At 39.0% G+C, this 18754-nt stretch overlaps 1 pseudogene; it reads right to left on the bottom strand.

Annotated features, from left to right (window-relative positions):
- Window positions 1-318: 318 nt before the first annotated feature.
- On the bottom strand, window positions 319-14116 carry LOC119796922 (annotated as a pseudogene).
- Window positions 14117-18754: the final 4638 nt, after the last annotated feature.

Raw genomic sequence — 18754 nt, 5'->3', positions numbered from 1 at the left:
TTTGTTGTCATTTGTAATCATCAAAATTAAACAAAATAAACATCTGAAATATATGAGTTTGTATGTAATGTATGAATATAATATACAAGTTTCACTTTTTAAATGGAATTACTGAAATCAATCTACTTTTTCATGATATTCTAATTTTATGACCAGCACCTGTATTGCACTGAGTTATTGAAGAAGTAACATCAATAAATACATATTGAACTGAGTTATTGAATATTGCACTGAAGAGTTATTGAAAATAAAACATTAAATTGAAGACAAAACTAAACTAAGGTGCATGTATTGTCCATGTCCATGGGGGGAGGAGTGTTATGTGGCGTTAAGCAGTCTATTGGCCAGGGGGAAGAAACTGTTCACTAGTCTGGTCGTTCTGCAGAAGATGCTGCTGAACCTTCTGCCGGACGCCAGGGGGGAAAACAGTCCGTGGTTGGGGTGGGTGGGGTCGGAGAGGATCTGGTGAGCCCGGGATAGGCAGCGCCTGTCCGTGATGTTCTTGATGCAGGGGAGTGGCGCCCCCATGATCTTCTCCCTTGTTCTCACCACCCTCTTTAGAGACTTCCAGTAAGAGGCCCTGCAGCTCACAGACCAGATGGAGATGTAGCTGGTCAGCAGGCTCTCGATGGTCCCTCTGTAGAAGGTCTGAAGGATGGGGGGCGCTGCTGGCCCTTCTTCACCAGTGAGGAGATGTGGGGTGACCAGCTGAGGTTGTCAGTGAGGTGCACCCCCAGGAACTTGCCACTGCTGAGGACCTTAACAGCTGAGTCATGATGAGGAGGGGTGTGTGGGTGGGTCTGGATTTCCTGAAATCGAGGATAATCTCTTTGGTCTTTTTGATGTTCAGGATCAGGTTTTTCCCTCTGCACCAGTCCACCAGATGCCGCACCTCCTCCCTGTAGGCCGCCTCGTTGTTGTCCCAGATGAGGCCCACAACTGTGGTGTTATCTGCGTACTTCAGGATGTGGTTGGACCTGAGGCGTGGACGGCAGTCGTGGGTCATCAGGGTGAACAGTAGGGGGCTCAGGACACAGCCCTGGGGGATGCCGGTGTTCAGGGTGATGACGTCGGAGGTGTTGTTCCCCACTCTGACAGCCTGGGTTCTGTCAGTGAGGAAGTCCAGCAGCCAGTTGCAGAGGGGGGTGTTTATTCCTAAGGGGCCCAATTTGCCTACCAGGTCCTGGGGATGATCGTGTTGAATACTGAGCTGAAGTCCAGGAACAGCATCCGCACGTGGGTGTCCTTCTTCTCCAGGTGCTCCAGGCTCAGGTGGACAACAGTGGAGACTGCATCCTCCGCACCGCGCTTGGACTGGTATGCAAACTGGAACGGGTCGTGTGATGGGGGAGTGTGGAGATAATGTGGTCCTTAACAAATCTTTCGAAGCACTTCATGATGGAGGATGTGAGTGCGACGGGGCAGAAGTCGTTAAGGCACATGATGGTGGTTGTCTTTGGGACCGAGTCTTACGGGTGTACACTGTTCCTACACTGTGATGCTGTGTTTTAGGTATGGGAATGTTTTAACTGCCGAAAGTAGCATAAGGTTTGCAATGCTAACCGGAGCCGAAGTAGCCGCAGCCGAGCAGAGTGCCACCATCTTGTTTTCAGTTCCTATGTTCCACTAATCTGGAATAAACTCACAGAAAATTTTTAAAGAGCTGCTTTGAATCAAGATTGAACCCAAACTTGTTTAAAATGCTCTTTGTGTTATCTAACATGTTTAGTCAAGTTTTCAGTACAATTTTCCTTTCATGTTTTCTTAATAATTTAATTATGCTTTCATACACTCATCATATTTTAATCATTCATTTTCTTTGTCTTAAATAATTCATATTACATTTTCTCCATTGTAGTGGACTTTTCTTTTTCCTTTTTTTTTATTTAATGGATAGTTTTTTGCTACCCATGTGTCTGATAGAAATAAACTGGTCTTGCTTAAAAATTATGACTAAATACGCATTTTAAAAGTTGTTAAAATAGTTCGATTTATTTGACGTTAACGCTGTGCTGCCACGGTTCCTTTTAATCATAACCACTGAAGCATTACTGAAATCTCACTGCACCTTGCGCTCAGAAATAAAAGCTGTATCAACAAATGTAACTTTTTATTAAGTTTTTTTTACTCTTTTTTTTAAGTGATTATAAATAATATTTCAGCATAAATTTCTCTGATATTGGTTAATCAAAGATCAACTAGAAAATTAATTAGCTTTAGAGTATTTAGTATTCAAAAGATTAAAATGAATTTAGCAAACTTACCTTTTGTGGTTTGCTGCGAAATATTGATCTGTACCAACTGAAGAAAAAGAAGGATGGAAAGACTTTAAAAATCCTAAAAACGAATAAATTCTTAAAATTTTGTGTGTCTTACCACTTAAAGATGACGGCAATGATGCAAAGGATTGTAATTCCCAGGATCTTCACTGTAATGCAGTAACTAAACCCAGTCACCTGATAATCTGTAATTAGACAGTCAAGACTGAGATCAAGATTTTTGCAGTTAAGATGAATGACATTCTCTTGATCCAGTCTCTACAGTGATGATAAACTGTTCATCTGTTCAGAGGTCTCTGGTTTGTATCTGACATGTAGTTAAGGACTCACCTCCAATTTTGATTTATTTCATTGGGATTTTTTTATATAGGCAAATACAACAGTGGTGGTTTAATTGTGAATTAGAAAAAAAATGACGGGTAAAATTTTTAAAAATGAAAAGGGTTGTGCTGAAAAACACCAGAACACTGTCATTCACTGATTAGGTTAGTCATTAGTCAGAGCAGACAAATTTTATTAACATATTACTTACATTAAATCTGTTAGACCACAGCAGAAAGCTAATATTTGGTAGCATTAGCTTAACCTATTATTTGTTAATTAGTTTATGTGTACTTAAGTCTCTTATGGTGCTATGGATGGGACCAAGGTTAAGTCTATGTTCAATTGTTCATGTGGCTTGACTTGGCAGTAGCCGTTAGCTTGAAGGAGCAGAAGCTTTTGTGTAATGCCCCTGTCCTACCTTGACGATTTTGTCAACGTATGCTTGATGTCACTGAATTTTCTAAAGCACTGGCATACGCTGAACTTTCTTTGTGTTTTTTCAGTTTTGGGCAAATAAGTACAGTATTCATAACAAGTCCAGAAGATATGCCAAACTACAGCCTAATTTATGCATAACGCACGTCAGCGTAAGGCCATGAAATGATGCACAAGCCAGGGTCCTGAGGGGAGCAGCAAAGCACCCAGAGGTGCCTGGTCTGCATAAAAAGATTTATTTGATCACGGTACTAACCTCGCTATTGTTTACCGCCCGCCAAAAAAAATGAAATACAAAGAAAAAAAGAAAGAAAGAGTGTCATGTCTGCTAGGAAGTTTGTTGGACGTGGGCGTGAACGCAGGGAGGATATATCACCCTCACCTTCTCCCTCACCTAATGATAGGGATTAAGTCTGTAGGAGAACTAACGGTTCCCTCCTTTGAACCCCCTTTTATATCAAACACTGCAAATACGCATTTATAGCTGTAGCTGTACATTAGAAATGTGTGCAGCGGTCGTCTGGAACACGACAAATACATTAAAATGTGTTGGAGATAAGATCTTGATACAGTAGTAGCCATTCAAAATTTTCCGACTTTCCTTGATGGATCCTCAGCTGGTCCTTGGCTGGTCCCCTACAATTCATTTAATAAACATCAATCTTTGCACTAAAATATTCTTTCAATCATGATTTGTGGACATTAAAGGCAAAAGAGAAGCATAATCTCCTGGTCAGAACCTGTAATTAAATGAAATGGTGCCGTCAGAGTAAAAAAATATGCATGTCCAGAAGAAGGGGGAGGGGTTCACTCCAGTGGCTGGAAGTTGGCTGTCAATCGGCTGGCATTTGACTGGGAAGGCCTATTTTGAATGGCTGCAACTGTAATACCCCATTTACACTACCCTTGAAAAACCGGGCTGAGACCGGTCCGAGTTCACTAACTGAGATAACTTATCGTGTGTGAATGGAAAACAAACTGAACTGAACCGAGCTAGACACAACCGAACCGAGATAACTGCAGACCAGTTCCAGTGGTGGGCTTGGCGCAGTTTTTCCCTGGCTCGGTTTTCTGATAACAAGAGCGCATGAGCAGAACGCGTCATCTCCGTTTGGCTGCACATCCCGATTCACACTCCATTCCAGTTGTTGGCGGTAATGCCCCTCCAGAAGTTGCTTCCCAACCAACACAAAACAGAAGAACAACTATAACTATAAATTTACTTTCTCAAGTAAATCCACGAAAGGTTGCCGTCTTTGCCTGACCCTCCGCAAACTCCGAAGTACAGCAATAATAATCAAGCATAACTTTCTAAATGTGACAGGCGCCGTCATTTTGATTTGCTTGATTCCCTCCTTCTTCGTCTTCTTCTTCTTGTGTTTTATGGGGATTGGCAAGCAACTTTTGGTGCATTACCGCCACCAACTGCTTGATTTCCTCCTTCAATACTGGCAGTAATACCGCAGATCGTCACTAGGAGGCGAGGCGTCGAGGAACCAAGCTTGGCCTGGATAACTGATTCGAGGTCGGACCGGTCTCGGCATGGATCGGTTTTTCAAGGGTAGTGTAAATGGGGTATAAGTTACGAATAAGTTATGTACAAGCTACTCATAGGTCTTGGAAAAAACTAGACACCAGGACTTATGAGTAACTTACATTGGATGTATGTCATTGATCAGATAACTTGAGACAGGGGCTTAAATCACAGAAAGCTGAAGTTTCAATACTGGCTGGCATGAAATGCTTGCACTAATTTTGCCTGAATTGAGAAAGGATTAAATCAATCATTGAAGTAATTTAACTAATTTCTTTCACTAAAAGGATTTGTTCATTGGTAACATTCTTTTAATAGACAAAACACGTTTGTTTTGCCCCCTTTTATTCATATAGTATGACAGATAAATTAATTGCGACCTTTAGTTTATTCAAAAAGAGCTGGAACTCACTTTTTATTTATAATACGCTCACTTTGAGATGATACTTAAATAGAAGCAAACTCATTTGCAGAGAAAAGAGCCCACCCAAATCAGCCCACCCAAATCAAGTAGAATTGATATTACCGTAATTGAAAAAGTTTGACATAAAAGATTCTTATCTACTTATTGGTGTGCATTTTTAAAAGAATGCTTTCTAGGTCAAAACAAGGCTTTGTTTTTCGTCCACTCTATAAAGCCTCAAACTCAACGTTATTTCTGACATTTCTGACAGATTAAAAAAGCTTCCTGGTGTGACAATGACCTGGATGACTGAGAATCTTAACTGGCATTTTTAAATGAAAAAGATGCTTTTTTTCAAAGCATTGAAAAGCTTGTTTTACCTCGACCCCTTAAATGGCTCCATGTAGAAGTTTGATTCCCCATGATATTTGCAGCCACACAGTAATAAGATTCCATGTCAGTCATGCTGGTCATCTGGAGAATATAGTCCGGCCCAAGAGATACTTTTCTGGGTCCTCCTGCGCTGTTCCTGAACCAGGTGAAGCTGGCAGGAGGCTTGGCTCTGCTGGAGCAGCTCAGCTTCACCCAGCTACCTGCTGACACCAAACCTGATGGACTGATGGATGCTGAGGTGTCTCTAGGAGCATCTGAAAAAAGATTGACACACATTAACCTTATGGATCAGAAACAGTTAAACTATGAAGTGCTGACACATTCTCAAAATGTTTGTTAGTTAATGATTTGAGCTGTGATAATCAAAGTTATCTATGTTGTCTTATGGAGACCTGGCTGCAACAAGAGGATTAATGTAGCAACAATGAGCCAACTCCCTCCAGCTATTTAAATGCTCATATGCCCAGACATTTTGCATGAAGAGGAGTAGCAACATTCTTTCAGTCAGACTTAATGATTTGCACAAGGCCTAAATTGATTTACATTGGCACAAGGCCTAGCTACAATTCTTTTGAACATTTATCCATTAGTTTTCCACCCTCAAAATTGTAAGCAAAACTCTTCTATTTGTAACTTTGCATTCTCCACAAGGTCATCTGTGTTATTTTTTTATCTCCTCTGGAATATTGCAAAAATTAGAAAGATCCTGCCAAGAGGTTATGCTGAGAAACTAGTCCATGCATTTGTTACTTCAAGGTGTTTGGAGCTGGAGAAGTACCACCTTCCTCCAGCAGAGTCCGCCGTGGATCCTCCTGAGCCGAGCCTTCGACGCACCTGAGGCTCGTTCCATCATCAGAGGATCCACAGTATAAAAGCTGTCTTCAGACCTTGCCTCGACGCCGCAGTGTTGAATCTAGTTGGTTAGCACCTGAGCCAAAGAACCATCTGAGAATCTTTTATTGCCCTCTGAGTCCTGCTAGGATTCTAATCCTTTTGTGTCTCTGTTTCCAGGAAACCAGTTTTTCTCTGTGAGCTCTGGATGAGCTTAGACTGCCGAGCCTGCCCTCTGAGCCAAACCCGAAGACTCCTCTCTGGATTTCCCATGCAGCTCTGGATTAAGAGCCGGAAACCCAAAGCCAAGGTCTGCGCCCTCATCAGAAGTAAGACGCTGAAGCAGTTATTGGACTCTGCTGAAGCAAACCTTCTCTGGACCCAACAGCTCCTCTCTCAGAGCTCAAACCGGAACCCTCAAGGTATTAACCTGAACATCACAAACCCAAACCCAATTGCTCTCAAAGCTAACCGCTCTGTTATCTACACAGACTCCAGTGAACCAGTCCCCAGGCCTGAACCAGTTCCAGACAATATTCCATGTGCTTTTGAACAATAAACATTGTTTACACTTTTACTCCTGTTTCCGTCTCCGTGGTGTTCTGCATAACTGGGTCTCTTCAGTGAACCCATCATGACACAAGGCTAGACTATTCTAATTTTTTTACTATCAGGAAGTCCACAAACTGTAGTTAAAAGCCTTCAGCTGATCCAAAATGCTGCATCCAGCGTTCTGATGAAAATTAAAAAGAGAGATCATATTTCTGCTATCTAAGCTTCCCTTCACTGGTTTCCTGTAAAATCCACAATATAATTTAAAATCCCCCTTTTTGTGTTTAAAGCCCTAAATAGCCAAGCTCCATCTCATATAAGGGATCTTATCGCTCCTTTTGTTCCTAACAGAGCACTTTACTCTTGATCTGCAGATTTACTACTGGTTCTTGAATTTCTACAAGTAGAATGGCAGGCAAATCTTAGTTACCGGTAGTTTGAATCAACTACCAGTTTTAGTCCATGAGGCAGACACCCAGGCTTCTTTTGAGGTCAGGATTAAAGGTTCATTTTTGATAAACCTTAAAATATTTGTGATGTCTGCTCACTGGGTAAGCAAAACAAGGCAAGTTTATTTGAATAGTGCAGTTCAATACCAGGACAATTTAATGTGCTTTATATGGATTAACAAATAAAATAGAAGGAAAATAATATAAAAACAGAATAAAAGCCAATGAAGATAAAAGCATGATAAAAGCATGTAATGAAACAAACAAACATTTTGACCACAACCCTAAACTAATAACATCTCAGTTAACAGTTTAACCTCAACAGTCAAAGGCAGTTCTAAACAAATAGGTTTTTAGCTTTGACTTAAAATAACTGAGGCTGGATGGCCAGATCCTGTGTGTGAGAATTCGTTCTGGTCAGATGTTTCTCCTTAGCTCTACCAATATATCCCGTGTTGTTTTCTATCTATAAGCTGCTATAAATGTAGACTACTGGAGGACATAGGGACCACTTTTTATTATGCTGGTTTATTCAATCACCATTCTCTGATTCAGCAGTATTTGTTAGTGTTAAGGAAAGCTCTGTGTTTACAAACAAACAAAAAAAAAATCTGTTCTGACTCACAACAGGCAAGTATTATTAGGGTTTCGACAGACTCACACATCAAGAGTATTGCATTCACAAAAGAAAAAAATTCTTCATTCATAATTACAAGATCAGTATCTCATTATTACGAGATCTTTTCTCGTAATTACGAGAAAGGAGAAATGAGCACAATTATTCAACCAGGCAGGCAGCTTCTGGTCATTTGACACGACCCATTCGGAGAACAGAAGCAGTGTGTAGGTCTGTGCTGTTCAGAGCTGTGACTCTGTGGAACAAACTGCCTCATAACATCTTGACTGCTACTACGAAAGGTGCATTTAAAACTTAAAAAAAAAATACTTTGTTGAAAGCCTTAAAGGAAAATTCCGTTTTTTAACACTTTTAGCCCATTTTCTGTAGTGTCCAGGATGAAATCGAATGATCGACACCCAAATTTTGACAATTGGTCCTGTCTCTGCTATTTGGCTCATGCAGAATCCCCCCCTGGCTGCTTCAGAATGGCTTCCATAGTGCATGTCCGATAATGTCCTTAAAACAACCTTAAACGTTCTTTTTTTAAAATATGCTACTCACCGGGTCGTCAGCGCTGTTCAATGACGTTCCAAAAAAAAGTTTCGTAAAGAAAAATCGTTCCTGTAGTGTTTTATTTAGCATTTTGTAAATCCCATTGAGTTCTGTTGGAATAGTCAATATCCCTCCGCCAACGGAAACGGAAATGGGGCCTGTTTACGCTTAGTTGTAGTCTTTTCGCAAGGCCCAAGTGTTTCTGCTTCACTCTGTGTACTCCGACGTCGAGGTGCTAACGTCTCTGTTAAACACTTTAAAAAACTCTGAAAATGGAATACGAAAGGTGGATTCTTGAGGAGGACATATTGGACTTTGAGTTTGACGGTAGAGGATACCGTCGCCAACTAGTGGTCTGGAGTGTGCAACGCTTCAGATTCGAACGGGAAGCGGAAGTTTATAAGCGGTTGTGATGTATCGGAAAAAATAGTTCTGGGATTTACAAAGTGCTAAATAAAACAAGACAGGAACGGTTTTTCTTCACAAAACTTTTTTTGGAACGTCATTGAACAGCGCTGACGACCCGGTGAGTAGCATATTTTAAAAAAAGAACGTTTAAGGTTGTTTTAAGGACATTATCAGACATGCACTATGGAAGCCATTCTGAAGCAGCCAGGGGGGGATTCTGCATGAGCCAAATAGCAGAGACAGGACCAATTGTCAAAATTTTGGTGTCGATCATTCGATTTCATCCTGGACACTACAGAAAATGGGCTAAAAGTGTTAAAAACCGGAATTTTCCTTTAATATATGAATATTTGTGTAACATATTGTACTGTAATGTGATATAATTTGAAATGCATAGTTGTTCTTATGATGTGATCATTTGAAATATTTTGTGTATCTGTATAATTTTAAAAGGACCCCAGGAATAATAGCTGTCAAATTACTTACAGCTAATAGGGATCCAAATAAATAAACAAATAAACAAATATCTCGTAATTATCAGATAATATCTCGTAATTATGGCTCAAGAAAGCATAATTGGGACCTGGTCGTTTTAAACGATTCTGAAGCTGTCATGATCTCGGCGCTGATGGTTCTTTCCCTTTCCTCCTTGCTCCCCTGTCTAATTGGTCCTGCAGCTGATTAACCATGATCATTTCCACCTGGTTATTCAGCTATTTATGTTGCGTGCTTGCCTTCCGTCAGCGCCAGGTTATTTGAGCAATTTGGTGAGATTAACTAGCAATCTGTATCTTGTTCTGTTTTCCTGATTGTGACCTGTTTCTGCCCTATGGATATGGAGAGATTTTTCTGCCATAAACGCTTTGAACTTTCCTACTGCCTGTCTCACCTCGAATTAGAGATCCAACATTCTGAGGTCATTACAGAAGCCTCAGCTCTCCTTGCAGATTTAGGATTTTGAGAAGGTATCGATGGACAGTTCTATATGACACCGCCAGCTTAAATGCTTTTAAGACACATTCATTTACAATCATAAAGCAGCCCGTGCTGGTTTAATTGCTCCTGCAGTCAGAATGGGCTTCTTCACCTAAAAAAATTTCTAAGGACTTACTTTACAATGCTGACAAATTAAAATTAATTCAGTCCGCATTAAGGAAACTCGTTATTCCCCAGTGTCACATACCTATTATCTCGTAATTATGAGAAAAGATCTCGTAATTACGAGATAATATCTCGTAATTATGAGATATTGATCTCGTAATTATGAGATAAGCTGTCAGATTTGTTTTTTTCTTTGGTGAATGCAATGCGCTCCCGTATAATGTTAACATAAGAAAGACATAATTTTTATGTTCTCTCTGCATTTTCTTGTCATAGTAGCTTAATCTGGTCTATTCCTGTTTAACTGCGAGTCCATTCTGTAGAGAAATATCAGCTGTGCTGCCATCACTGCCTTTGATTATAGATAATTCTGGGCCTATTTTTTATGTAGTCCTATTGTCCTTTACTGTGATGACCAAATTGTGCACTCTTTCATCCTTTGACGTGAGAACTGGCTTGGAGGTCATCTGCCTGACTATCTTTTCTGGACTGATTCCCCCGTGGAGCTAGATTACAGTTACCTTTAGTAAATCTGTCATACATCAATATGCCTACCTCTATCTCAATGAACCCCAATCGGCCTCGACAGACTGCTGCTCACATGGAGCCTGGTTCTGCTGGATGTTTCTTCCTGCTAAATGGGAGTTTTTTATCTCCACTGTCCCTATATGCATGCTCTGTTTGAAGGATTTCTGACGTGTCAACATAAAAGTAGGTGACTCGACACAATAAACTGGTTTTCCTTGGTAGAAACCTTTATCAAATCCGATCTATTGTCTCTATAAAGTTCCTTGAAATTACATGGATTGTGAATTGACGCTATATAAATAAACTGAACTGAATTGACAGGATCACTTACATGAAACATTGAGAGTCACTTCTGTCTCTGCTGTCTTGCTTCCTCCATTCACAGGATATCTGGCAGAACACCTGATGTTGTATCCATCTTGTGTGATTGACAGAGTGATGGTCGACTGGATTTTAGTTGTAAACGTTCCATCTGGGTTTTTCTCTGTTTGTCTCTCAGAGTTTTGTTGGAGATTCAAGGTGAGTTCAGGAGGTGAGTGTGGACAGGGAGTCAAAGCTGAGCAGCTTATAGTGACAGACTGATGCTCCTTCAGATCACCAACAGGGATATTAATGCTGGGACTCCAAGGAGAATCTGGAAGTTCAAACAAACCTTTTCACCAAACAGACAGATAGAAGCTGATATCTTGTTTTATAAGCAGCTCAATCAACCCTCTGGCTTGCAAAAAATTCCCAACTTGTTGACTATTTATATATTTTTTTCATTTCCATCATTTTACGTAGGCCGGGCACCTCTGGGCACAATCCTGCCCCCCTCAGGACACTAGCTTAGAACATTTCATGGTCATTGCGCTGCCGCACGTTACGCATGAGATGTTATGATAAGATACAGGCTGTCTTTGGACATAAGTTCTGGACTTGTTGTCCGTGTATACGCCCAAAATTGAAAAAAGACATAGAAAGTTCAGCGTATGCCAGTATTTTAGAAGATTCTGGGACATCAGACATATGCCGGCTAAACCTGCAAGGTGTGACAGGGGCATTACCTGAGCAATGCATGGGTTCAGCTCCCCCAGAGTAACCTTGTGCCTATAGGCTGCTTCTCTAAATAAAGCTCTCCTAATGTGGCTTATCTTCTAAAGTAGACAGTGATGTATTGGTAGGTTTGTTGTTGTAGCATACTCTTTCATTTTGGATTCTGGGTTGAGCATTTCTCTGCAATGCTATTTCTGTAATGCATTGCGATATCTGCTTATTACCTAACCCTGCTTTAAACGTTCCCATCCTTCAAATGCTACTTTTGTACCTATCCAGTTGGCTTATTTTGAAAATAAATTATGAATTTAAATTCTTTACTTCTGGGGGCAAGTGGATTTAATGAACAGATTAAACACAGGATTAGGATGGGATTTAAAAAAATAAAAATTCTGAAGAGCATTTTTTTTGTAAATTTCAATTTGTATACTGATGTTTGTCGTTCTGTATTGAAGAAAAATGGATTAATGTTAATTTTGTAATTCTAATTTAAATTCATATAAGCAATGAAAACATTTCTTTGGTGTAAAAGAAAAGCAGAAAAGAAGACAGAATCTGACTAACAGCTCTTAAAAAAATATCAATGTCCAGCTAGCCTTGATACAATACTCTGAAATTCGATTATTTCTAATCTGTCATAAATTTATTAGTTTTATTATCTTACCTTGGACTGTTAATTGAAGAGGATTACAGAAGGCTGTGCTCCTAAATGGTCTGTTCTCTATTCTAAAGAAGTATCTCTGTCCTTGATTTATGTGTAAGTCAGAGAAAAGAGTGGTGCAGTTTTTCTCACTCAGATTTCCAGTCAAAGTCATTTTATAGATGTTATCTGAGTTACTGCTGTTGAATACAACGTTTTGCGGAGCAACCGCAAACCTCACATCATTTTTAATGCAAATTCCAAAGAAGGTTTTCCCCCAATCAAAATCATTTTTGGATTCAATACTGAAATTACATGGGATCTGCAAACACGTTCCATTCAGCGCCTTCATTGATTTTGGTATGCAATGAAAAGAAGGAGCAAATTAAGTAGAACATTCTGCCACATTTATTATATAAAAGTACAACTAGCTATAAACTGGAATGTGATTTGATATTTTACTGTTGCTATAATATCATGCAAGTTCTTTTTTTGTTTGTTTTTTTCATCACTTTACCATCTTCGACTGAAAGTACATCTGTATAGGGGTCCTTTGGAGCATCTGTCCTGCAGTTTATCTATGCTTCTATATTCTAACATACCAGATTAAAATCAGTGCATAAAATCCTCAACATGTCAACAGTTAATTCTTGAGAGGTGAACTGATTAGCCATTCATTTCCTTCACATCTGCTAAGTTGCGCAAACGAAGCAAAAACAGACTGGAATTAAAGACCACTGCTCTTTATACACTCTTTGTGTGTGGCAACAGATCATGACATTATTACTTGAATAACCAGATATACATATTATGTATATAAGGTAGATATATGAAGAGGGTGATTTTAAGAAAAATATATAGAGATTTGCATAGACAAAAATGCTCCTACAGACAGGTTCTTTATCTGTATTGTAAACAGTTTTATATAAAAATCTTTCTAAAATGTCGTTTTTTTTCTCTTCCTGTATGATGTTCAAAAACTCTCAATATAGCCTGGATGATCAAACTTAAATGTATTTGCAAAACAATAGCATAATGAGAGAGATGATTTCTAAAACACTACATGTATGTATATATATATATATATATATATATATATGCACACACATATGGTGTGAAGAGCACAACAGAAGATAATTACTAGCATTAAGGCGCAGAACTGTGGGTTTAAATGGGAACAGTTCATATTTTTAACCGAGCAGGATTTTTTTAAGAGCTCCAGCTAAAATCAGAGTCTTTAAACAATCTGACAGTTTACATTAGATATGCTGCACCTATATCGAGAATGTGTTCTGACAACATGAGGGACATGAACAGGGTTTGTATTAAATATATATGATCATTATTCAGATCATTCAAAATTTTTGTTTTCCTTCTTTACTAAGTTGAACAACTAATAAAAAAATTTAATTGAAACGTTAAAAAAATGTGAGGGGTATTTTTTATTTTTTTTGCTTAAGCTGTTGTAGGCATGGTAAGAAAACAAATATTGATATAATATGAAACAAATCAGAGAAACTTCATGACTAAAAAAAATGTTCAGTTGTAGAATTTTATGAGTACAGCCTTTAAAAAATATCAACATCTGAAATTTCTAACTAAAATGATTCATATGATGTCTCTAAATAAAAGGAATTGAACAAACTGCTTACCTGTAATAAAGAAGATGCTCAGTAACATGTTTATTGTTAACATTTTCTCTGTCAGAACTGCCAGTGGACTCAGACTGTCCTTCATCTCTCAGACTGGACAAATTATAAAAGCAACTGTAACAGAAAAAAAAAAAGCATTTTTAAAGGCTTTCTCATCAGAAAAATAACAATTTAAAACCAAAATATAAATGAAAAAAAATCATTAGAGTTTTGGTGGGTTAAACAACAACAAACTAAATATAAACACATTTTAAATATACATAAGTAATATTTAAAACATTATAACAAGGAGAAAATTTGCTAACCAAAGCTCAAAAAGGCAACAAATTTGGAAGTTTATTATCCAAAGGTAATAAGCCGATCACGAAGCCAACGTTGCTTCTTCAGGGCAAAAGTTAGTGGTTAAACAGGCTGGTTTTATTTTTTTCTTCTTTCCTTTTCCTGTGAAAGAGGAAACCTCTTTTTAAAGCAATCTGGCTCATCTGGCCCCATCTATATCATCTACAGACTGCAGAGTGAATGATTTGAAAGACTATACATATTCCTTTGAATTTTGAGAGTTTTATGCTGAATTTTTTTTTATTTTTTTTTATTTTTTTTATTTTTTTTTTTTTTTTACAGCCTAAGTAAAAAATCTGGATAAAATACCAAAACCTTCAGAAAATCACAGTATTCAACACTTTAAACAGCTTTACATGAATTTCCAAACCCAGGCAATGGTATTGTCTACATTCAAAATCTAAACCATTTTTAAATAGAAGAATTAAATAGAAGAAATATCCTTACATAATATTTTACCAAAATTAGAAAATAATTTAAGCCTGAAGGAACCTTCATTAAACAAAGAATTCTGTTTTTTAGACGAAATCAAATCATGACTGGATCTATCAGGGCAAATTAGAAATTATAATTCCTAGGGTGTTTCTGTCACACTCCATCACAATTCTTATTTTATTAATGTATTCTAAGCTTTTATTTTGATCGGTGAAAATAAATAAATATAGAACATAAAATAAAATCACAAATCATTACTAAATCTTTTTTTACATTCTTGTGAGTTTGCAATTCTGTATGGCGTGTTGAGTAAAAGCATAGGCTACAGGTTTTTTGCACAATTTTGGCAGCATATTACCTACTTCAGAGTATTTTTCTGTAAATGCATGACACAATAAAAAGAAGTGCATGACAATTAAGTGGGAAAATAATACTTTTTTTTACATAAAAAACATGAAGACAATATAGCATATATTTGAAAGGTCCTCTGATTAGATGAAAATGGGATGCACTGAGTAAAAGAAGTCAATACATGATTTAAATACACAATTTCACAAACAGAAACATGGGAGTAGCAGCATTATGCTGTGATGTTTTTCAGTTACCGTATTTTCACGACTATAAGGCGCACTTAAACGTCTTTTTTTTCCCTAAAAATGTGCGGTGCGCCTTTTGGTGCGGTGCGCCCTATGTGTGTTGTAACTGCGACTTTTGAGACCACCTCATTGAGGAGATGATGAAAGAGTGGCTGAATGTAAGGAGACCAGGGTTTTTTTTTCCACTCATCACCATCGCTGTTAATAGGCTATGTGACTCCATGCGTGCCCATCTCACAGCTGATGTGAAAAACATGGGGAAACAAATTAACCCTGTGCTCGCTGTTCAACCGCTCGACATCGGTGTGAACCGGATCCAGCAGGTGCAGCAGAAGCAGCGAGTTTACATGCAAAGTCAATGGTTGACGCGCGTATAGGCGCAGCAAAAGGTCCCGCAGCGCATTTTGAGCAGCAGGCGCTGCGTCGGGAGCGTTTAAGCATCTGACGCACCGCCAAAGCGCTGCTGCTGCTCCAGATGGAAAAATTGAAGTTTTGCTGCTGGACGCGCCGCATCAACCAATCAGAGAAGCTGATCTGGGAGCTGACAGCGAGACAGACACAGCGCTCTGATGACACATGATATTAGCGCAAATGAAAAGGGCTGGATGGATGAGGAGATGATGAAAGCGTGGCTGAGGCAGGTGTATGTGAGGAGAACAGGTGTTTTTTTCCACGCATCACCATCGCAGTTAATCTGTGACTCCATGCGTGCCCATCTCACAGCTGATGAGAAAAACATGGTGAATCAAATGGATGCTGTGCTCGCCGTTATCCCGGGAGGTCTGACAAAGGAACTTCAACCGCTCGACATCGGTGTGAAGCGGCCGTTCAAAGTAAGGCTGCGAGCTGCGTGGGAGCGATGGATGACAGACGGAGACCACAGTTTCAGGATAAGTGGAAGGCAGCGCCGGGCAAGTTACGCCACAGTTTGCGGATGGATTGCAGATGCTTGGACTAACGTGTCTGCTGGCTCTGTTGTTCAAGCTTTCGCAAAAGCAGGCATTATTTCTGAGGAGCCGCCCGGCACGGAAAGTGACTCTGAGAGCGAAGAAGGGGAAATTGGCATGTCTGATTTAGCGCAGCTGTTTAATTCAGAAACAGAGGATATTGACTTTGATGGGTTTGATTAATACTTTGTAATAAATACATTAATAAAGCACAATCATACTCAGTTTTGCTCCCGCTCTATGTTTCTACCTGAAAACTTAAAGGAATAGTACACCCAAAACATGATTAGCCTTCATTTTCTACTCACCCCCATGCTGAACAACACTCTGGAGTACTTTTTTGATATCTCAAATGCATCTGGAGATCTGGGAGGCTTCTTGCTGTCTGCTGACATTCAAATAATGGAGGTCCATGGCGCCCGAGGCAGAAAGGTCCATAAAAGTCCATGAAAAACGTTTCAATATTCCTCCATACTGCTCGTCCAATGTATTCCAAGTGTCCTGAGTGGGTAGCATCCAGAATTTACTCGAAACGAAGTCATTTAGAATGTTTTTAGAGCATAAACAGTAGTGTATAGGATTTCCTGAAAGCGCGCGCAGGCGCGTTCATGACGCGGGGGTGAGTAGAAAATGAAGTAGAAAATGAAGGCTAATCATGTTTTGGGTGTATTATTCCTTTAATTCAACAGCAGCCTCTGGGCGGGTCTCCTCCTCTTCACCGCAGCGGCTGGCAGGTGTTTTTTCATCTAAATAATCTAAATCTTGCAGCTATATTTGCTGTGATCAGTGGGAATAAAGTAGTTTTAATATGTTTTTAAGTGAGAAAGTCCACCTGAAAACTTCATAATTGCAGTCAGTTCATCCAGATTATCTATTTCTGTCGGAGGCGCTCAGACCCCCACATACCAGCGGTACACCGACAGCAGAAATCCCTTCATCAGCAGCCTCTAGGCTGGGCAGCCTCCAGGTTCACCGCGGCTGCTGGCAGGTGTTTTTCATCTAAATAATTTTAGCTGCAGGCACCAGGATACCGGTAATAAAAGCGAACATATTCCGTCGGCAGGTTTCAGGATTTTAAGTTAATTTAGGAGTGATCACAGCGCACTGTCATCTGCGATGTGTCTGTCTCACGGCCAGCTCGCAGGTTTGATTAATACTTTGTAATAAATACATGAATAAAGCACATTCATACTCAGTTTTGCCCCCACTGTATTTTTAAATACGCAGTAGAGGTATTTAAAGGTAGTAGAGGACATGTACCTGTATATAAAAAACGCGCCCTATAGTCCGGTGCGCCTTATGTGTTAAATACAGAAATGGGACACATAACTGAGAGTGTGCCTTTTAGTACGGTGCGCCTTATGGTCGTGAAAATATGGTAGCTGATGTTTAAGAGTGCAAGGCTTCTCTTCACTTTCCTGCCAAAGTAGGATTTATGATGTGTACATTTAGGATTAATTTTTGTTTTTTATATCCTCTTTGTAATTTGACTATGTTTTAGCTGCATTTAAGGACAAATATGGAAAAGCTGTTCATTGTTAGAGATGATAAGCAATAAGATATATTTATCTCTTTCCTTTATTGGACCTTAATATAGATAAAGAATTCATCCATATCCTATACTTGCTTGTCCTTGACAGGTCAATGGCAGCCTGGTTTCAGCTGTTAGTGCACGAGAGGTACGGTACACCCTTGAGAGGCACAAAGATAGTCAAGGCAACTAAAAAAAATGAGTGACCATGATTAAAAGATATATCTAAAGAAAGAACACAAAAATGTGACATCTAAAATTATTTTTTTATAACTTTTTTGAAAGTTTTTTTTTTTTTGTTATCTGCAATATTTCACACCATCATAAAAAAACTAAATATCCATGTCATGTGGATTAACCATACCCTGTTACCCTGTTATATTAAAGCATAAATGCTCTATTCTGGGAGCAGTGGGATGAAATGATCATCTGTATGGACAGACAGTGATGTAGCATTGCACCTATATAGGGGGCATCAAATAGCTGGCAGGCTTTATTTTTTAGCTCTGCTCCAAGTGAAAACATTGAGTTAAAATAGAATTATAGGTATTATTATAGATTAACACTTTGATTTTATGAAATCTTGATTCTTGATCTTTCGTCTTGTTTGCCTTAGAAAACTTCCATCTACATGTAGAAAAGCACTCATATGTATATCACTCTACTTTCTTTATCTCTGCTTCTGTCTCCTTGAACCCCAGTCGGCCTCTGCAGATGGCCGCTCACACACTGAGCTTGGTTCTGCTGGAGGTTTCTTCCTGTTAAAAGGAAGTTTTTCCTCTCCACTGTCGCTACAAGCATGCTTCATGTGAGGGATTGCATTTGAGTCAATGCAATCAACTAGTTTTCCTTAGATAGAAAACTTTAAATCAATTGACTGTAGGATCTGGTGAACTGTTAAGTGCCTTGAGATGGCATTTGTTGTAAATAAATAAACTGTATTGAAATGAAATTGAATTTAATGTTATTTTATATAAGTATTAGTTGATTGAAGATATTAATCGTGTCACTTGGTGGCGTTAGGACGCCATTTTATTGCGTTTTACTTTAAAAGCTAGAGAGCGTCAATAATTTCCTGTGAATTCTACCTAGCAACCGCTCATTCAAAGGTTTCTATTTGTCGAAAAAATATCACATGACCTCCAGAGACTTTGTGAAGTGGATGATGTGC

The sequence above is a fragment of the Cyprinodon tularosa genome, unplaced genomic scaffold (genome assembly GCF_016077235.1).
Source record: "Cyprinodon tularosa strain WSP-4 unplaced genomic scaffold, ASM1607723v1 ctg561, whole genome shotgun sequence".
Lineage (NCBI taxonomy): Eukaryota > Metazoa > Chordata > Actinopteri > Cyprinodontiformes > Cyprinodontidae > Cyprinodon > Cyprinodon tularosa.
Note: the sequence above shows the minus strand (reverse complement) of the source record. Positions and strands in the feature narration are given on the sequence as shown.